The following is a 22,877-nucleotide window of genomic DNA, read 5'->3' as shown; positions in this document are numbered from 1 at the left end:
CATGTATTATTATCAGGGACTTGCGGTCAGAGGCAGGTAGGGGAGGCTCCTTTACCTTACTCCGTCCTCCGTTCTACTTGTTCATCAAAAACAACTAGCATTGCTGTGCCTTCACCAGTAGATGCCAGCAAAGCACAAATGGTTGCTATCACTCATGCGCTGTGAGAAAATGCTGTGAAAACTCACCAACAGACTCAGAAGCGTCTCGATGTTATTCCACTTAATGGTTGTAGTAGTCTAGATATCACTTTAATTGGGCTGATGACATAATATTGCCACTCAAAGAGAAAAACAGCAGTTTTCCATCGACATTATGCATAATTTTGTTGTGGACTAAAGCAAGTCACGTTCAACTAAAGAGTAAAGAAATAAGTAATTTAGTTGTTGTGTTTCTTCGTATTGCCCAACAGTGTACGGGCATATAAAAGCTCAGGTTATCCATGCCCTGGGAGTTAACGTGACAGAGATCATCCAACAAGTAAGTGCATGCAATACATGACGCGCCCAGCAAAGAAGTACACATTCTTGCTCTTATTATGAATGTTTGTTCTCTCACAGTTCCTCATTGATTTAACCAGTGGAATATGCCCGGAATGCGAAATTGAGATCAATACAACGGTAACCCAACAGCAGATCCTGGCCTTAGCCTGATGGAGTTCTAACTTCTCCATGTGCAACAGAGGAGATGCCAAGTGTTCCAGTTTATCAAGAGTGGCGTATGCTTGCCATGCACATAGGGAGGACTTAAAGGCATGCTCAACTAAATCTGACAATAAAAGAGTATACCGGCATATTGCTATGAGAAAAACTTCTTCTTTTTTTCAGATCTGGAATGACATGCAGGACAAACATAGTACCAGAATATTATTCATATTTTGAGTGAGTTGATTTTTCTGGACAAATAAGTTTTTGCACTTAATTTTGGTTTGCTGTGAATCCAATTTGTGCCATCCTTGACCTTGAACTGTCTTTTTTATGTACGAGGGTATGAGGTTATTCTTTGATTATTTAAACCCTTTATGTTGAAGGCTATTTTTTTTTTTTAATACATGGGCCATTGAGAGATGCATTTGTCAGACGAGGCCCATTGAATTATCATGTGGTGCAACCAAAAAGAAATAGCCAATGTGGGACTTTTATTTTGAAATACATTTAAAGACAGGAGTTTGTATCATCCACAAGACAACCAAGAACCCATGGAAGCATCTATCAGGTTTGTCTCACAACTATGTAAAATAAATAAATAAATAACTTTTTAGCAACATGTATGTATTTGGACATCATGTGGTATTACCTGAAAAAAATGTTTATATATATTTTTCCCCAACAAATTTATATTTTTATTATAATTTTACTTGATGTTTTGTTTAGTTTCGATGGTGAATGTAGCCACAACATGGCTAAAGGAGCTTGGCGGGGTTATTGGCCCAAAGTGCCCCTTTATCTATTTATTTATAGTTTAAAAAAAAAAATATATATATATATATATTATGATTTGCTTTTCCTTTGTTTGTGAAAGTAATTTTGTTGCCTTGCAAGACTAAAATTCAGCAACATAATTTGCATAAAACAAATGATTATGATCTTGGATGACGCGCTCTCATTCGAAGCCAGGTCGCTCACCGCTCCACCTTCTGTCAGGAAGTTGTTCGCCATAAAGTTGGCTCTGAGGGTACGAGGAACATGTATCCCACACTTTCATAAAGACCACGATCCTTCCCATCCACTTTCGCCACTGCAAAAATCTCCGGTGACCGGTGTACTGCTTCTGCTACAACTACTGATGCGTGTAAGGTACACAGAATATGTCGGAATTTGTATCTAGCTCAGAATTTTACTAAACCCCCCTTCCTGAAGACTCCAACTCAGCAAGGCAGACATTGTATTGATGCTATCCGCTAATCATGTAAACAATGAAGTCACACGTTTTGTTATACTTTAACAAGGGCTGGCAAGCGCTAGGGGCACGTAGGTCTGGGTTGCGAGCAGCACGGGTCTAACCGCGCTGTAAATAAATAAATAATGAAGCTTCTGCTCAATGCGAAAAATAAAACAACTCTCAGTAGATGTTTGTAACTTTTTTTCTGTTAAGCTATATAAGTCTTGTAGTATGTATGTACTCAATTATAGCTGAATTGAAATGTACTTTAAAGGGATAGTTCGGGGGTTTGGACACGAATCTGTATGGCAGCCGCCATCCTCACCTAAAGTGGTGTGGATCAGCACTGACAGTGTCCTGTGACTCGAGACATGGTTTGGTGTCGGTACCGGATGTGATCGGTCTGCTAGATTGTATCGGGGTCGCCTACAGATGATGTCACGCTACAGGATTGGCTGGAAATTGTCCATTGACATTTGTTCAATAAAGTTATATGATAAAAAAATTTGACGGTAAAACATTGGAAAGAAATGATTAAATATGTTATTGAAATATACAAATGAATGGACGGAAATTGTAAAAACGTGAATAAACCTAAGAATATAAAAGCAAGATACTTGAAGATTAAAGAAATAATAAAATTGATAGAAGCGCCTTCGCGCTTGCCGGTGACGTCACTAATGCAGCGCTAGCTAAATGCGCGATTTACTTCGGTTTGGTTTCTTTTTTACTATCTTGGCCAATTGATTAGGTACACCCAGGATTCTGGTCAATTCATTAGGTACACCCTGGATTCTTGCCACTCCGCCCACCCAGGGCGGCGGCCATCTTGGCCAATTAATTAGGTACACCTTGGATTCTCGCCACTCCGCCCACCCAGGGCGGCGGCCATCTTGGCCAAATAATTAGGTACACTAAGGATTCTCTCCCCTCCGCCCACCCGGGGCAGCGGCCATCTTGGCCAATTGATTAGGTACAGCCAGGACTTTTCAGTCACAATTTTTTTTTATTTGATTCTTTTCCAAATTTGTAGCGTGTGACTATTACTGTGTTTTTTTTGCTGATTATGGTTTATTATTAAATACTATAACTTGTCCATTTCCTTTGCTAAAGTAAATGTTTTCTTTTATAATAGTGATGAGTTCTTCAAGATGCGCAAACAGTGACTGTGCGCATGTTGTCTCCACAGTTTCCTCAGGGCACACATACACATATAAAAGTAATTTGTAAGATGTTAATTTTAAACCCTAGTTTTAAACCCTAACCCTAATAAAAAAGCCTAGTTTGAAACCCTAACACTAATATAAAACCCTAGTTTGAAACCCTAACCCTAATGTAAAACCCTAGTTTGAAACCCTAACCCTAGTTTAAAATCCTATTTTGTAACCCTAACCCTAGTTTAAAACCCTACTTTGAAACCCTAACCCTAGTTTCAAACCCTACTTTGAAACCCTAACCCTAGTTTAAACCCCTACTTTGAAACCCTAACCCTAGTTTTAAACCCTACTTTGAAACCCTAACCCTAGTTTAAAACCCTACTTTGAAACCCTAACCCTAGTTTAAAACCCTACTTTGAAAACTTAACCCCTAGTTTCAAACCCTACTTTGTAACCCTAACCCTAGTTTAAAACCCTACTTTGTAACCCTACCCCAAGTTTAAAACCCTTCTTGAAACCCTAACCCTAATCCAAACCCCTACTTTGAAACCCTAACCCTAGTTTAAAACCCTAACCTTACTTTGTAACCCTAACCCTAGTTAAAAAACCCTACTTTGAAACCCATACCCTAGTTTAAAACCCTACTTTGAAACCCTAACCCTAAAATAAAACCCTTGTTTGAAACCCTAACCCTAATATAAAACCCTAGTTTGAAACCCTAACCCTAGTTTAAAACCCTACATTAAAACCCTAACCCTAGTTTAAAACCCTATTTTGAAACCCTAACCATAGTTTTAAACCCTACTTTGAAACCCTAACCCTAGTTCAAACCCCTACTTTGAAACCCTAACCCTAGTTTAAAACCCTACTTTGTAACCCTAACCCTTGTTTAAAACCCTACTTTGTAACCCTAACCCTAGTTTAAAACCCTACTTTGTAACCCTAACCCTAGTTTAAAACCCTAATTTGAAACCCTAACCCTAGTTTTAAATCCTACTTTGAAACCCTCACTCTAGTTTAAAACCCTATTTTGAAACCCTAACCCTAGTTTAAAACCCTACTCTGAAACCTTAAACCTAGTTTAAAACCCTACTTTGAAACCCTAAACCTAGTTTTAAACCCTACTTTAAAACCATAACCCTAGTTTAAAACCCTACTCTGAAACCTTAACCCTAGTTTAAAACCCTAACTTGAAACCCTAACCCTAGTTTAAAACCCTACTTTGAAACTCTAACCCTAATTTAAAAACCCTAGTTTTAAACCCTAACCCTAATGTTAAACCCTATCTTAAAACCCTAACCCTAATATAAAACCCTAGTTTGAAACCCTTACACTAATATAAAACCCTACTTTGAAACCCTAACCCTAGTTCAAACCCCTACTTTGAAAACCTAACCCTAGTTTAAAACCCTACTTTGTAACCCTAACCCTAGTTTAAAACCCTACTTTGAAACCCTAACCCTTGTTTAAAACCCTACTTTGAAACCCTAACCCTAGTTTAAAACCCTACTTTGAAACCCTAACCCTAGTTTAAAACCCTACTTTGAAACCCTAACCCTAGTTAAAAACCCTACTTTGAAACCCTAACCCTAGTTTTAAACCCTACTTTGAAACCCTCACCCTAGTTTAAAACCATACTTTGTAACCCTAACCCTAGTTTAAAACCCTTCTTTGAAACCCTAACCCTAGTTTAAAACCCTACTTTGAAACCCTATCCCTAGTATAAAACCCTACTTTGAAACCCTTACCCTAGTTCAAACCCCTACTTTAAAACCCTAACCCTAGTTTTAAACCCTACTTTGAAACACTAACCCTAGTTTTAAACCCTACTTTGAAACCCTAACCCTCGTTTTAAACCCTACTTTGTAACCCTAACCCTAGTTTAAAACCCTAACCCTAGTTTTAAACCCTACTTTAAAACCATAACCCTAGTTTAAAACCCTACTTTGAAACCCTAACACTAGTTTAAACCCCTACTTTGAAACCCTAACCCTAGTTTTAAAGCCTACTTTGTAACCCTAACCTTAGTTTAAGACCCTACTTTGAAACCCTAACCCTAGTTCAAACCCCTACTTTGAAACCCTAACCCTAGTTTAAAACCCTACTTTGAAACCCTAACCCTAGTTTGAAACCCAACTTTGAAACCCTAACCCTAGTTTAAAACCCTACTTTGAAACTCAAACCCTAGTTTAAAACCCTACTTTGAAACTCTGACCCTAATTTAAAAACCCTAGTTTTAAACCCTAACCCTAATGTAAAACCCTAGTTTTAAACCCTAACCCTAATGTAAAACCCTAGTTTGAAACCCTAACCCTAATGTAAAAGCCTAGTTTGAAACCCTAACACTAATATAAAACCCTAGTTTGAAACCCTAACCCTAATGTAAAACCCTAGTTTTAAACCCTAACCCTAGTTTAAAACCCTATTTTGTAACCCTAACTCTAGTTTAAAACCCTACTTTGAAATCCTAACCCTACTTTCAAACCCTACTTTGAAACCCTAACCCTAGTTTAAAACTCTACTTTGAAACCCTAACCCTAATTTATAAACCCTAGTTTTAAACCCTGACCCTAATGTAAAAACCCTAGTTTTAAACCCTAACCCTAATGTTAAACCCTACTTTGAAACCCTAACCCTAAGTTAAAACCCTACTTTGAAACACTAACCATAGTTTTAAACCCTACTTTGAAACCCTAACCCTAGTTTTAAACCCTACTTTGTAACCCTAAACCTAGTTTAAAACCTTAACTCTAGTTTAAAACCCTAGTTTGTAACCCTAACCCAAGTTTAAAACCCTAACCCTAGTTTTAAACCCTAACCCTAGTTTTAAACCCTACTTTAAAATCATAACCCTAGTTTAAAACCCTACTTTGAAACCCTAACCCCTAGTTTTAAACCCTACTTTGTAACCCTAACCCTAAATTTAAAGCCTACCTTGAAACCCTAACCCTAGTTTAAAACCCTACTTTGAAACCCTAACCCTAGTTTAAAACCCTACTTCGTAACCCTACCCCAAGTTTAAAACCCTTCTTTGAAACCCTAACCCTAGTTTGAAACCCTACTTTGTAACCGTAACCCTAGTTTAAAACCCTACTTTGAAACCCTAACCCTAGTTTAAAACCCTACTTTGAAACCCTAACCCTAGTTTTAAACCTTACTTTGAAACCCTCGTCCTAGTTTGAAACCCTACTTTGAAACCCTAACCTTAGTTTAAAACCCTACTTTGAAACACTTACCCTAGTTTTAAACCCTACTTTGAAACCCTAACCCTCGTTTTAAACCCTACTTTGTAACCCTAACCCTAGTTTAAAACCCTAACCCTAGTTTTAAACCCTACTTCAAAACCATAACCCAAGTTTAAAAGCCTACTTTGAAACCCTAACCCTAGTTTAAAACCCTACTTCGTAACCCTACCCCAAGTTTAAAACCCTTCTTTGAAACCCTAACCCTAGTTTGAAACCCTACTTTGTAACCGTAACCCTAGTTTAAAACCCTACTTTGAAACCCTAACCCTAGTTTTAAACCTTACTTTGAAACCCTCGTCCTAGTTTGAAACCCTACTTTGAAACCCTAACCTTAGTTTAAAACCCTACTTTGAAACACTTACCCTAGTTTTAAACCCTACTTTGAAACCCTAACCCTCGTTTTAAACTCTACTTTGTAACCCTAACCCTAGTTTAAAACCCTAACCCTAGTTTTAAACCCTACTTCAAAACCATAACCCAAGTTTAAAAGCCTACTTTGAAACCCTAACCCTAGTTTAAAACCCTTCTTTGAAACCCTAACCCTAGTTTAAAACCCTACTTTGAAACCCTAACCCTAGTTTTAAAGCCTACTTTGTAACCCTAACCTTAGTTTAAGACCCTACTTTGAAACCCTAACCCTAGTTCAAACCCCTATTTTGAAACCCTAACCCTAGTTTAAAACCTTACTTTGAAACCCTAACCCTAGTTTAAAACCCTACTAAATAACTCTAACCCTAGTTTAAAACCCTAGTTTAAAACCCTAACCCTAGTTTTAAACCCTACTTTAAAACCCTAACCCTAGTTTAAAACCCTACTAAGTAACCCTAACCCTAGTTTAAAACCCTAGCTTAAAACCCTAACCCTAGTTTTAAACCCTACTTTAAAACCCTAACCCTAGTTTAAAACCCTACTTTGAAACCGTAACCCTAGTTTAAAAACATACTTTGTAACCCTAACCCTAGTTTAAAACACTTCTTTGAAAACTTAACCCTAGTTTAAAACCCCTACTTTGAAACCCTAACCCTAGTTTAAAACCCTACTTTGAAACCCTAACCCTAATGTAAAAGCCTAGTTTGAAACCCTAACACTAATATAAAAACCTAGTTTGAAACCCTAACCCTAATGTAAAACCCTAGTTTGAAACCCTAACCCTCGTTTAAAACCCTATTTTGTACCCCTTACCCTAATTTTAAACCCAAGCTTGAAACCCTAACCCTAGTTTAAAACCCTTCTTTGAAACCCTAACCCTAGTTTTAAACCCTACTTTGAAACCCTAACCCTCGTTTTTAACCCTACTTTGTAACCCTAACCCTAGTTTAAAACCCTATTCCTAGTTTTAAACCCTACTTTAAAACCATAACCCTAGTTTAAAACCCTACTTTGATACCCTAACCCTAGTTTAAAACCCTAACACTAGTTTAAAACCCTACTTTGAAACCCTAACCCTAGTTTAAAACCCTACTTTGTAACCCTAACCCTTGTTTAAAACCCTACTTTGTAACCCTAACCCTAGTTTAAAACCCTACTTTTTAACCCTAACCCTAGTTTAAACCCCTACTTAGAAACCATGACCCTAGTTTAAAACCTTTCTTTGAAACCCTAACCCTAGTTTTAAACCCTACTTTGAAACCCTTACCCTAGTTTAAATCCCTACTTTGTAACACTTACCCTAGTTTAAAACCCTACTTTGAATTCCTAACCCTAGTTTAAAACCCTATGTTAAAACCCTAACCCTAGTTTAAAACCCTACTTTGAAACCCTAACCCTAGTTTAAAACCCTACTTTGAAACCCTAACCCTAGTTTAAAACCCTACTTTGTAACCCTACCCCAAGTTTAAAACCCTTCTTTGAAACCCTTACCCTAGTTTAAAACCCTACTTTGAAACCCTAACCCTAGTTTAAAACCCTACTTTGAAACCCTAACCCCTAGTTTTAAACCCTACTTTGTAACCCTAACCCTAGTCGTAACCCCTACTTTGAAACCATAACCCTACTTTAAAACCCTACTTTGAAACCCTAACCCTAGTTTAAAACCCTACTTTGAAACCCTAACCCTAGTTTGAAACCCTACTTTGAAACCGTAACCCTTATTTAAAACTCTACTTTGAAACCCTAACCCTAGTTTAAAACCCTACTTTGAAACCCTAACCCTAGTTTTAAACCCTACTTTAAAACCCTAACCCTAGTTTTAAACCCTACTTTGTAACCCTAACCCTAGTTTAAAACCCTACTTTGAAACCCTAACCCTAGATTTAAATCCTACTTTGAAACCCTCACCCTAGTTTAAAACCCTATTTTGAAACCCTAACCCTAGTTTAAAACCCTACTTTAAAACCATAACCCTAGTTTAAAACCCTACTTTGAAACCCCAACCCTTGTTTAAAACCCTACTTTGAAACCCTAACCCTAGTTTAAAACCCTACTTTGAAACTCTAACCCTAATTTAAAAACCCTAGTTTTAAACCCTAACCTTAATGTAAAACCCTAGTTTGAAACCCTAACCCTCATGTAAAACCCTAGTTTGAAACCCTAACCCTAATGTAAAACCCTAGTTTGAAACCCTAACCCTAATGTAAAACCCTAGTTTGAAACCCTAACCCTAAATTGAAACCCTAGTTTTAAACCCTAACCCTAATGTAAAACCCTAGTTTGAAACCCTAACAATAATATAAAACCCTAGTTTGAAACCCTAACCCTAATGTAAAACCCTAGTTTGAAACCCTAACCCTAGTTTAAAACCCTATTTTTAAACTGTTCAGCTCATTGAAATGTTAGTTAAAATCAAATGTGTGTGCGTGAATGTGCATGTTTCTTTAAGGGACAGTAAGATACTTTTAGTTGATTATGGTTAACTTCCACATTTATTGACCGATTGATGTTCAGCTCATTTACATTTAAAAAAAATAATAAGTTTAAAAAAACACACACAATACACACACATTATTATTATTTTTAAATGAAATGGAATGGACTGCTATTTAAATAGTGCTTTTTTAGCTATACTGCCTGGTCTGTCACTTTTGCATAGCAACTGCCTCAGCCAATCATCTCTCACTGTTGAGCTCAACTCAGCCCCTTTTTTTCTTAGTGTACTCAAGGCTTGGCCTATCTACGACTACTACTATTGCAAATACTATTACTACAACTACTATCTTGGCCAATTGATTAGGTACACCCAGGATTCTGGTCAATTCATTAGGTACACCCTGGATTCTTGCCTCTCCGCCCACCCAGGGCGGCGGCCATCTTGGCCAAGTAATTAGGTACACCCTGGATTCTCGCCACTCCGCCCACCCAGGGCGGTGGCCATCTTGGCCAATTAATTAGGTACACTAAGGATTCTCTCCCCTCTGCCCACCCGGGGCGGCGGCCATCTTGGCCAATTGATTAGGTACAGCCAGGACTTTTCAGTCACAAAATGTTTTTATTTGATTATTTTCCAAATTTGTAGCATGTGACTATTACTGTGTTTTTTTGATGATTATGGTTTATTATTAAATACTATAAATTGTCCATTTCCTTTGCTAAAGTAAATGTTTTCTTTTGTGATATTGATGAGTTCTTAAAGATGCACAAACAGTGACTGTGCGCATGTTGTCTCCACAGTTTCCTCAGGGCACACATAGACATATAAAAGGAATTTGTAAGATGTTAATAAAATTTGGTTAATGGTGTAAATCAACAAATTCAAATTGGAAGGTTCATTTAACTAGATTGTTTTATGTTCAATATACTTTTAAAAAAAAATCAGTGACATGTACAATGTAGCCAATAAAAAAATATATAATACTGGATATTTTGTAGAAACATTTCATCATTTGTAAAGATTTGTCTGTGTTGAATAATTTAGACAGGTGATAATTGCTGAAATTAAAATAACAGATTCATCAGATTTTTTTAAATGCATAGTAATTAAAATATGTGTCACTCCCTTAACACTGAAAACAAAGATATGAATTAGACAATGGTTGGTTCTTTTTAGTGGTTAAAAAAGTGGATGTTTGAATTACAATTTTTATCTTTTTATATGTATTAATTTTTTTATGTTGATGTGCAAAAAACACATACAATTGGTCAAGCAGCGCATCCACTACCAGACAGCCTGTCCTGTATGTAGCAGTATGTCCTACTCGCAACCCGCGAGTGTTGTATGACACAATCCGCATTATTGAACCTTGCAGCTGCACGCAGCGCATTTGCCCCCTTAAACTGGTCTCCTCGGATGCAGCGCGCTCCAACCTCACCCTCCGGCTGCAACCCATCTTGTGATAGTTGGGACTTCGCGTTGTCTTCTCTCGCGCGTTTTTTTCTAATCCTAACCCTGATTGGTCCGCTTTTTTCCCTGTCTGTGCTGTGGCCAATGACATTCGCTTGATTTTGGAAGGTTCTAGACGACGGACCCCTCTTGCTGATAGTTGGAGTTCGTGTTGTCCTATCTATTTTCCCTGATTGGTCGTTTTCTGCTTGTCTGTGCTGTGGCCAATTAAAGACGCATGAATGAGACTATTTTAGAAGGTTCTCGACGACGGTCTCGTCCCATTTCATCTCGTCTGAGGTAAGTGTTGCACGGCAATTATTTTTAGTCTGATGTATAATGCTAAATAAGTGAGATTTTGCAAGTTTTCCCCCATCCTAAACTACATCACGTTAATACTGGCGATGTATTGAAACGTATTTGATGTGTTTGAACGTTGTGTTATCCGGCTGCTGTTTTAACAAGATAGGTAAAGTTAAGTGCTAGACATGGTAGCCTACATGCTAACTACACCTGCTAGCGCTAGCTAGAGCTAGCAGATCTCACTTTAAGGTTTTAATGTGCAGTAAAAGAAAACAAAAACAAAGAAAAGTTTGAGTAGGCTCTAAATCTCAATTGTGTATAGCCCTCGTTGCTACAATATACAGTAAGGCTTTTGTCTCGTCTGTCATCGTCGTGGTGGGGGTGGGGGAGGGGGGCGTCGGTTGTTGAGTGGCGTGTCCTGCTCCACCGTGTCGCGGAGCGGCGCCGATGAGGGATTTTGGAAGTATTTTACACTGTTAAATGACCTTCATTGATTGACTACAGCACACATTTGTAAATTGTCAAAGCTGCCTTTATTTTCCCCCTTGAAAGATTACCGTTGGTTTCTGTAGCGATCGTTTTTTTCATGGCCATCCAGAATATCCATCCATTTTGCCAAACCGTTTCACCTCATGGAAATTAATCTAAAAGAAAAAAAAAGTAACAATGTTATTACAATACCGTTTTCTTTGTTAATAAGTAAACAAGGAAGTCTATAGTGGATCCATTTTTTTCTATTGTTGAGGATTTATTGAAGGCTCTGCTCACCCCATCCATTATTTATAATCAATGAACTATACAATGTGTGATGTTACTATACTTCAATTGATGACGGTTTCTTATTTTTATTACAATGACACCACTGCCTCATTAGACTCAATGTACATTTTTAATGTTTCATACACATCTGAGATTAACTACAAATTTTATCTTGAATGTTTTAGCGATGCACTGAGCACTGTGCGAATTGGAAAGCTGCTGACCGTGATACTTGGATTTCAAACCTTCAGCACCGCCTTGGACTTCCACCTCATCTACCTGCTTCCATCTTGCCCTCAAACAACATAATACATATATAAGATCTACATCACAGAGTCTAGAACGCAAATACAGCTGAACTTACACTCAACAGCACATTACAAACACTCTAATATCATTACTTTACTATTTTGTTGTGTTTAAATTGATTTCCTTTTTTTACTGCCAGTTTACTTTTGACTTTGTCTTGGGAAGTTTTTTTTCTTTTCTTTTTGCTTACAGTAAAGGTAGCTGTAGCAGCATGCCGCGGAAGGGGAAGCGTTCCGAGGCAGCCAAGCGCCGATGGAAGAAGCTGGACCTTGCTGCTCCGGAACTGAGCCCAAACATCGCACCCCAGCAGGTACTTTGCCTCTATTCAATTCTGCACTTGGCGGTGGTGTATTCTGTGTTGAGTTATTTTGAGTCACACTGCTAGGTCCTCAATGTGCTGTATATTTTGTTTTCAGCCTCGGTCCCCACCCTCTGCCACCAGTGATGGGACCACGATGCAGTCTCCAGTTTTTTATTTAGAAGGCCAGAGTCCGAACTTCAGCTCCAGCCAGTCGGCTCGCCACTGTGGACGCCCGCTCCCCACCGCATACCTCTACTGTGGCTGCCCACCAGGTATGTTCCACAGCAGGCAAAATGCAATTAACTTTGTTAATGTGCAATACACATTATTTCCGGCTACAAATATAGAGTCAAGCAGAAAAAAATGCTAAAATGCTTATGTTAAAAGCAGTCTGTGTATTCAAGACACTCATTAGTAATGTAAAAAAAATCCTTTATTTAAAATGGACTACCAACATGTTTCAACACAAGATTGTCTTCACCAGGGCATAGTTTGACAAATATAGAGTGTATGACTGAGCGATATTTGTGCATTGCTTTATTCATGTCAAACTAATTCTGAATTTAATTGTGATGAAGTCTGTTTTCTACAAGATTTCAAAAATTTTACTGATGTCAAAAATAAACTCACTAACATTGATCACAAATTTGTGAGATGCCGAGCCCGGACACAGATATTTCACATGGTTTCTTTTAAGTTACATAGACCAGATGTAAATAATAATAACTAAGACGGTTATATTTAACAACTAATGTTTTGTTTTAGACTTCATGTCTATCTAAACAGTGTATGTCATTGTTTTGTCAAAAACATATTTCTATATACTTCCTTTATACTATAATCTAATCTGGTACAATCTGCTGCCTTTCTGCTCATGTATTTGATCAGAAAATTCTAGCAAAATTGAGCAATTGTGACTGTATTTCAGACACAAACAAAAGTATCAGTTAAGTCCTTGAATCTCTTTTGTGATTAAGAATTTCATTAATAAACCTGGCCTGAATTAACATCACTTGTATGTGCAAAATACCTGGTCAATTTAAATTGAAACTAATTTAACCATTACAACCTATGTTTGCTTTTTACTCTATATTATGGTGACTGTCATGTTTTGGGTTCTGTTTTCCTTGTGTGTCTCCCTTGGTCTTGTTTAAGTGTGATCCTGCCCTTCCTCGTGTGATCCAATCAGTGCCCTCAGCCACTTGTGTCTTGCCCCAGGTGTGTCTTGTTGTGTCGTTAGTCTGTGTATTTAGTCTGCTGTCTCCCCTCTGTCTGTGTCGGGTCATTGTTGTATTTCCCCCTGTGATGCTGCCCGTTTTTGCCTTGAATTTGCCCCCCATGTCATGCTGCCCGTTTTGCCTTGTTTTCTCCATATTATGTTTTTCCGTGCAATTTAGATCTCACCTTTTGTTTTGTAGAAATTAAAATCCCCTTTTTGATTGAGCCTCTGCCTCCTCGCCCTGTCTTCCTGCATTTGGGTCCTCAAGCTTCCCCTCCTTGACAGACTGCACATGCCTACAATTGTGTAATGTCTATGCTTTATGTTTTAGGTGTCCCCTGTTTGTGCCAAGGCTCTGGTACCAGGTCAGTCATAATTTTAATTGCTTTTGCAGCAGTTTTACAATCGATTATTTTAAACAATTCCAATATTTTGCAGGTTCATATACACTCAAAGTGGAACATGTACTTGTACTGTGCATTGTCAGCAATTGAAGTTGAGACTTGACATGGTATTCTGTGTGTGCATCATTTTAGGCAGAGGCACTGGCTGGCGCCACAGAGTTCGGGAATGGCCAGTTTCAGCTGTGACTGGGCGGAGGCACAAACTGGTCATTCCAGCACTGAACCAGGACAACACGGTATGTTTTATAATCAACTCTGCCTTTATAACAAATTAACAACCTTCATTTGTGTCTATTTTTTTAAATTACCTCTTTCCTTTTTTCAATTACTACTTTTTTTTTTTTTCTTTTGTAATAGTTTGTCCTGGTTGTTGGTGACTCCCACCTGCGAGCCATTGCCGATGGGGTTGTGAAGATGCCGGAGGGACGTTTCTCGTTTGCCGTGATGTCCACCCCGGGTGCCAGGGCCTCCGAGTTGCGTGCTGAGGTGCTGAATGCTGTTCTGCCTCGGTCACCCGAGGTGGTCTGCATTTTGGCTCCCAGCAACAACTTGGGCCGCCCCATCGCTGAGGCAGCGGCTGACTTTGGCCAGTTCTTGCACACCGTCTGCAGCCGCTGGCCCAACGTAAGTTCACACATTTCCTTTATATAGATCATACATTTACATTTCAAGTATGTACTTGCATATGTCAAATATGTTCTGTTTAAAATACATTTCAGCCTTTTCCCGTAGTTAAACAGTTAATGAATATTGAAGGATGGAATATGAATGAAAGTTCATCTTGCTCCAGATGTATATTTTACAGTTTTAAACTTTGTGCAGGTCGTTGTGCTGGACTTCCCCCCTCGTCTGAACGTCGAGCTGGCCCAGCAGGACCTTCTTCGCCAGGAGTACAACCGGGTGGCAGCACTTATGGGTACGTTTCATGTTGAAAATTGTTTTCACACACAAAGTGTTCTACTTTTCTTTAAGTCACCTCCTGATCTGATTTCATTGGTGTCTCAGCGGGGGACTCTTGGGCTAATGTTTTTTTTTCTTTGTTACTGTAGGTATTCGCTACCTATCTGTTGCTGGCCACTTCCCGCTGTCACATCTTCACTTGTGGTGTAGAGACGGGGTAAGTACATTAATTGCTGCAAAAAACAAACATTTTATTAGTGCTCCTCCTATCAAAAGTATGTTTGTAGATGTATAATATTTTTTCTGATCATGTCTGGAAGGTACACCTCAGTGACAGCGATGGGATGTCGGTGCTTGCGCGGTTGCTGTGGGCTGCCGTCAACCTGCGGATGGAGAGGACTGCACCACCTGCACCGGCTGCTCCTCAGCGTTCGCCACCAGCTCGAGTGTTCAGACCAAAAGTGGTTGTTAAGGGTGAGGTCACTGCGCCTCAGCCTTCCAACCCTTTTGACTGGACACTCGTCGGGAAGGCCAAGGAGGTAAACGCAAGCCTAACATGTTTTTGAAAACCTCCTAACATGTTTTTGAAAACCTTAAATTTTATGAATGTGTGTGTTGCAATAATGTCACTAGTCATTTCAGAGCAGCTCGGTTGTGGACTCTGAGGTCACCTGTGGGCCCACTGGGTGGATGGGCACTCTCCAGGTTTGTGATGGTGATCATGGATTCATTCAGCCTTTTACCATGGCACATGTTAAAATTCTATTTCTCTATTTCTATTTTGTTGTGTTTTTTACAGTGCAACATCCCATTGAACCCTCTCTGGTTCAGCCCACCCATGTTGGAGGCGATGGACAAGCTGTCTCCAGCTCATCTTTCCAGCCCTGAGGACTGCCCAGGATCCAAAGGATAAGAAGGTATTTACGTTTTCCTATTTTGTTTGCCCGTTATGTTTACATATCTATCTTCATGACAAAAAAAAAAGTATAGTTAATTGTCCATTCTTGTCGTAACAATGCTTCGCAGTAAAAGCAAAAATATATATATTTCTCTTTTTTTTTTTTTTTTTTGCTCTTTCTTGTTAGACATCCACCGCAGGGCACAGACGACAGCGGCCAGCCCATAAGAGCACACGGAGAGAGCACCAGGTTTGCATTGCATTCTTATCAGCCCTGAGAAGTCTTACTTAAAATCACAAACAGAAATTAGTGACTCTTCACTCAAGTGCTGTGTGTTAAAGAATTATTGTTTGCTTGTCGTTTCAGCCAGAGGAAAGGCCAGCCCTTGCGGAGGTTCCTTCCAGACCATCATCCCCCCGTCGTCCTGGGACTGAGGTAACTTTTTTATACTCACAACATTAACCATTAACATATGAAATGTTTAAAATTATATTAGTTAGAATTTAAGATAATTAAAATGGTTTCAATCATTTCAGGATCCTGCTGTGGGACTTCCTCAACGCACGCTATCCGTGAGGGCCACACATTCACAGATGGATGAAAGGTACTCAAGTTTTTCTCGCAACCACCAGTGTACTTGTATGGCTCTCACTTTCTTGGCCTTCCACGCTGAGGGGTTGCAGTTTAATTCGCTTGAACTTGACAGAGTGCTTGAACACGGGGACTCTCTTTACGTGGGTGCTAAACAGCAATTGATTTTGGACCATAACTTTGGGAATGATCACTTGACTGTCGAGGAAATGCCAAAACAAGTCATGACGGACACCAATGTCTATAATGTACAGATGCATGAGCTCAGCGTTGGTTATGTCATACCAAAAGAGACTTGGGATTGTCTCTTGGAGCTCAGCTTGAGTGCTTTTCACAAAATGTCACTCTTGCTTTCTTGATTGTGAATCCAGAGTGTTTTGCAGTATTCCGTGACAGATCAGGATACTTTGGGTTATTTGATTCACATTCCAGATCTGAAGTGGGCTTGCCACACCCAAACGGAACTGCAATTATGTTGACTTTTTCTCACTTGTGTGGCTTGGTTGAGCATTTGCGTCAGCTTTTTGAAGGACATGGCCGGTTTGCAACCTATGAGTTTGTGCCAGTCTCTTTTCATATTGACGGCAGTTCCATTAACACGCATCGGGATTCTACTACAACCATATCAAAGGCAAATGAAGAGCTACTAATTGAATTAGGTGATTCCCCAACTAAAGCGATACAAATTGTGATCGGTATTGTACCAAATCAAGAGCTACATAGTGCGGTACATGTTGAACCAAATAGCCAAGCAAGTCAAATTAATGAGAGTCAAAATATTCCGGAACCTCAGCAAGGACTCAAACTGCTGGATGTTAATATAGATATTTCCAAATGTAGTAAAAGTCGGCGTGCAAAACATTTGTATAGGGAACGTCAACACATTCGTAAGTGCCAACGACAACTGTCATCTAATTCTAAATATCACAGTGATCCTTGCGTTAAGGAAAAAAAGAAGCTCTATCAAAAGAATAGATATAACAGTGATTCTGCTTTTAAGGCAAAACGGCAGCAATATCTGATTAATAAATACCAACACAATCTTGCTTTTCAACAAAAGCAGAAGATATTGATGAAAAGGTACGTAAGAGAGAAATACAGAAATGACCTTTCTTTTCAAAGTAAACGGAAACATTACTTGCGAGAGAGGTACAGAAAAGACATTTCTTTTCGAAGTAAACACAAAAATTATATGCAAGAGAGGTACAGAAAGGATATTTCTTTTCAAAGTAAACACAAAAAGTACATGCAAGAGAGGTACAGAAAGGATATATCTTTTCAAAGTAAAAAGATAAATTACGTGCGAGAGAGGTACCAAAAAGATTCGGCTTTCTCATATTAGGCGCTGTTTACAAAACAAAAAGGACAGGCGTGATTCAAACGCGCTGCAACGTATTCGCCACAAGTTAAATTGTGCTGTGAAAATCAAAAATAAATATAGTCGCGTCATTCCCCAGTGTCAGGAAATTGAGCAGGATCAGGCAAATGGTGTAGTAGACGTCTCTGTGGAATTGAAGCAGGCACTCGTAGATCCAGAAATGGAAGCCACCATCGCTTCTTTCCGGGAAAGGGTTCGGCATGGGCCTACGTATATCTGCACAGTGTGCCACCGTGCGCTTTTCCCCAATCAAGTAAAGCGTTGCAAACGAGCCAGATACACCAAAAATGTTGATGTGGCGCTTGCGTGCTTGACAGGCCAGTTTGTTCACACTTGTAGTTGCCCCGCCCCATGTACCGTTCCTCAAGAACGGATGCAGGAGTGGATTTGTCATACCTGTGACAACCATCTGTTCAGAGGTGGCATGCCACCCCAGGCGGTGGCAAATAACTTGGCACTGGCACCCATTCCCGAAGAGCTGTCGGAATTAAATGTACTTGAACGACAGCTAATTGCAAAAATCATCCCTTTTGCAAAGATTGTTGCGTTGCCCAAAGGACGGCAAAGGGCCGTACACGGTTCTGTGGTGTGCGTTCCATCAGAGATGGAAGCCGTAGTGAACTCCCTCCCAAGGCCGCGCAGTGAGGCCCAGCTTCTCCAGGTGAAGCTGAAGTGCCGCATTGTGTACAAAGGTTACCAGCATTTTTACACTGTCAACATGACAAATGTCTTGGCAGCGCTGAGGACACTGAAACGCATTCATGCAGAATACAAAACTGTATCGATAGATGAAAGCGCTCAGTTTGAAAGTCTCCAAGAAGAGGAAGACGAGGGGGTAGGAGAAGAGGACATCCCTGAGGCCGATGCACAGCCAGAGAGCAGCGACACCCCCGCAACCAAAGGGCAACAGACACCCCAAGAGAGCAAAGAGGAGCTCAGGCCGGGCTTGACACTCGACACCTGTATGCAGCCTCCTGACATCGCGCAGGAAAAGCTGTCATATGGGGACGGCATATTTAGCATCGCTCCTGCCCAAGGAAACAAGCCGGTGGGATTTTTTGCCGTGCCAAACCTCAAAGCCATGGCCTTTCCCGTTCAGTTCCCAACAGGACAGAATTCACTCGATGAGGCGAGAGAAATTAAGCTGTCACCCAGTTTGTATTTCAATGCAAGGTTATTCTCCGTTGACACTCGATTTGCCAAAGATCAAAGTTACCTTTTCTTTGCGCAGTTTGTGACAGAAACGCATCTGGCCACCAACAGCATGTCCATTCAGGCCCGCAAGGGGACAGCCCTCACTCGGGATGGGAAGAAGATTTCAAACCGGATGCTTCAGGACAAAGATGAACTGGAGAAGCTCATCCAAAGAGAGCATGCGATGCGCTTCATGCAGCCCTTGAGAGGCACGCCGGCTTTTTGGGAGGGTGCCCTTAGGGACCTCCATGCAATGACCAGGCAGTTGGGCAAGCCCACATTCTTCCTTACCTTTTCTGCTGCGGAAATGAGATGGCCTGAAGTAATCGAGGTCGTCAAAGCGCAGCAAGGCGAACAAGGGGACTTTTCCCATCTCGACTGGAATGCCAAATGCGATGTTCTTCGCAGCAATCCGGTCACAGTGATGCGCCTTTTTGAGAAAAGGATGGATGCTCTTATGGCATTCATCCTGTCTCCTGCACAGTCCCTGGGTCCGGTAGAAGACCACTTCTATCGTGTAGAATTTCAAGCCAGAGGAAGTCCGCACGCTCACATGCTGCTCTGGATTAAGGGTGCGCCAGTCATCGAAGAACCCGACCTCAGATGTTGTCAAGAAGCCATTGACTTAATCGACAAGTACATCACTTGCAAAATACCAGACCCGATTGAGGACCCTGAACTGCACGACATTGTCACCAGCGTTCAGGCACACAGCAAAAAACACACAAAGTCTTGTCGGAAAGGAAACGTTTCTTGCAGATTTGGGTACCCCAAACTGCCGATGGACCAAACCACCATCACGTTGCCATTCCAGACGGAGACTGAAGACGTCCCAACGGACAAGAGTGTGGAAGGCCAGCATAGGAAGCAGGCGGCCAAATCGGCGCGCCTCACCGAAAAACAAAGGGAGGCTAAAGAAGAGCTCAAACATATCAGAGAGATCCTCATGGACGCGGATGTCCCGCAGGACTTGCCGGAGCTTCTCAAAAAGGCCAATTTGACAATGGACAGCTACAAGGACAGCGTCACTAATCTGACCTCCGGAATGGTTGTCATGTTGAAGCGTGCTCCAACGGAAAGCTGGATCAATGCTTACAACCCACATCTGCTGCGGGCATGGAACGCCAACATGGATATTCAGTACGTGCTCGACGTCGCGTGTCTCATGTACATGATGTCGTACATTTCCAAACCGGAGCACGAGATGTCAGAGTGCCTCACGTCTGTCGTCAAAGACTTGAAGACAAAGCCTCTTGTCGACAAAAAGGACGAGATGAGGAAAATAATGGCGGCGTATTCCAAGCACAGAGAGGTGAGCGCTCAAGAAGCGGTGGCGCGGACATGCAGTCTCCCTCTGAAGAAGTGCTCGCGCAGCGTAGTTTTCATCCAGACTGCTGAGGATGGCGTGAAATTGAGTCTACCCATGAGTAGACTGAGGACCATGCATCCGGACGCAGACAACGTGTGGATGTCTGGTCTGCCAGACAAATATGTGGCAAGACCTAGAACGGCAATGTTTGAGCGGATGTGTCTCGCCGAATTCGCATCCGAATACCGGGTCGTCTACGGTCAGCAGATTGAGGGCAAGAATGTCATTCCCCTCTCACACGGCAAGGGATTCATCCAGAAGCGGATTGGAAAAGATGCCGTCATCAGATTCACTCGCTTCTCAATCAAAAAGTATGCTGAGAAGTATTACAGGACCCATCTTAAATTGTACCTCCCCCACAGAGACGACGCCGAGCTCAGGTCTGAAAACCTCAAAACGTACGAGGAGTTCTACGGTGCCCGGGAATCAAAGTTCGGTCGGGTGCGGGCTATATTCGACCGCAATCGGGGGCGGTACGAAGGACGGGGAAAGACCGTGGACAATGCCTTCGAAAAATTGAAAGAGCTTCGTGCGGTTCTCAACGCGTGGAGCACTTTTGCGTCGGAGGTAGAAGCAGAGCGTTTGGAGTGTGCCACCGAACGCGAATCTAATCCGTTACAGGAAGACCCGCAAGATGAGGTTCCGGCCTACCAGGACGCTCCTGGTAGCGGCGCGGTCTTGCCGGCGTTTGAGGCGCCAAAGTTGAGCGCCGAATTTGTGAGGAACATGTACCGCAGTCTCAATGAAACGCAAGCGTCCGTCTTCTACGCTGTTCGCGAGTGGTGTTTGAAACGCGTTTCGGATCGTCTCCTCGAGCCCTTCTTTTATTTAATCCCCGGAGGAGCTGGCTGTGGTAAATCGCATGTCATCAAGTGCATTTACCAGGAGGCCAGTAAGATTCTCCGCCAGCTTCCCAGGTTCCGCGACGAAGCGGATATGGCCAAGCCTGCTGTGCTGCTGACGTCGTTTACTGGCACGGCGGCTTACAACATCTCAGGGAAAACGCTTCATTCCCTCTTGAAATTCCCCAGGACTCTAAAGCCTGCTTACCAGGCGCTGGGGAATACGTTGGACGCATTGAGAGCAACCCTTTGCAACGTGGAAATTTTGATCATCGACGAGATCTCCATGGTCTCCAAGGAACTCTTTGCCTATGTCCACCGGAGATTTCAGCAAATCAAGGGCAACCAGAGACCATTTGGGGGCATCTCCGTTCTTGCAGTTGGGGACTTCTACCAACTGCCACCCCTCGGAAGGTCCAAACCCCTCTGCGTTTCTGACAACGATCTTCTTGACCTCTGGACAGATTTTCAGATGGTCAAGCTTACTCAAATCATGCGGCAAAAAGACGACGTCGCTTTTGCCGAGCTTTTGAACAGGATCAGGGAGAAGGGGAAGGCTGATCCGCTTGGCGATGGTGACAGGGCGTTACTCACCACGGCTGTCACGGATGCGCGAGACCTCCCTGCGGATACTCTGCATATCTTTGCCACCAATAAAGAGGTGGATAGGCACAATGCAGCAACTGTGGCTGCTCTCAAATTGACTGTGGTCAATATTCCCGCAGAGGACTACAGGAAGAGCCCACGGTCGGGGGCGATGGTCACCGTGACCAAAGTGATCATGGGGTCGAGAAGGGATCTACCGGATGCCCTTCTACCTGGTGTAGGAGCACGGGTTATGCTTCTTCGGAATTTGGATGTCGAGGACGGATTGGTGAACGGGACCTTTGGCACAATAGGCAACATTGTTCAAAGCGCCCCAAAGGGGTCGGCGGAGAAAGTGACCTTGCTCGGACTGAGGCTAGACAATCCCGAAGCGGGCCAGAAATTGCGTGATAAAATTCTGGGGCCGACGGATGACTTGGTCTATATCGAAAGGTCGGAGGAAAACCTGGGCATAAAAGGCGTGGTCAGGCGGCAATTCCCCATGAAGCTTGCCTTTGGATGCACGGCTCACAAAGTGCAAGGCATGACGATGACTTCTGCAGTGGTGTCTCTTAAGCGTGTGTTTGAACCTGGAATGGCCTATGTTGCCCTAAGCCGCACGACGTCACTTCAGGGATTGAGGGTCATAGACTTTGACGAATCCAAAATCTATGCCAATCCCAACGTCACGACGGCAATGGACAGTATGACGCGCGCTTCTTTCCAAAGTACAAGACCACTGTTGTACTTTTTCAAAATGCCGCAAACTGCTTTTCCCACCTTGACCATTGTTCATCACAACACCGAGGGCCTTCCATCTCATATTGACGACTTAAAGTCTCATCATGAGTTGAGGCTGGCAGATGTCCTTTGCCTCACTGAAACTCATTTGTCTGGATCCTTCTCCCCCCCTCCCTTGCAACTGGAGGGATGCAGCACTTTTGTGCGCAACAGACAAGTTTCGTATTCAAATAGACTGGACGTGGCCCAAAAAGAGGGTGGCGGAGTCGCAGTCTATTATCGCGATTGTCTTCGAGCGGAGCCCCGTCGGTTTATTCAGAATGTGGTTGACCTGGAATTTGCTGTCATCAGGGTTGACGCTCCCGTCCAGGCTTTGATAGCTACGGTCTACAGGCCACCCAACCTGAGTCTTGGCACATTTCTTCCAAACCTTGGAAGTCTCTTGGATGCCTTGGCCGTGATGGACTGCCAGCCTATTGTTGTTTGCGGAGACTTTAATGAGGATTTGCTTTCAAAGGGAAAGAAATCCATTCTGGACTTGTTTCAG

At 41.8% G+C, this 22,877-nt stretch overlaps 1 long non-coding RNA gene across 1 annotated transcript; it reads left to right on the top strand.

Annotated features, from left to right (window-relative positions):
- The first annotated feature begins 253 nt into the window (after positions 1 to 253).
- On the top strand, positions 254 to 1,268 carry LOC147155439 (uncharacterized). Its single transcript, XR_015092334.1, has 2 exons — positions 254 to 478; positions 559 to 1,268. It is a non-coding gene; the product is annotated as an uncharacterized LOC147155439 (long non-coding RNA).
- Positions 1,269 to 22,877: the final 21,609 nt, after the last annotated feature.

This window comes from Leptonotus elevatus, chromosome 22 (genome assembly GCF_054856555.1).
Source record: "Leptonotus elevatus isolate MCC_2025b chromosome 22, RoL_Lele_1.0, whole genome shotgun sequence".
In the NCBI taxonomy this organism is placed as follows: domain Eukaryota; kingdom Metazoa; phylum Chordata; class Actinopteri; order Syngnathiformes; family Syngnathidae; genus Leptonotus; species Leptonotus elevatus.
The sequence above is the reverse complement of the archived record's forward strand: the minus strand, read 5'-3'. Positions and strand labels throughout refer to the sequence as shown.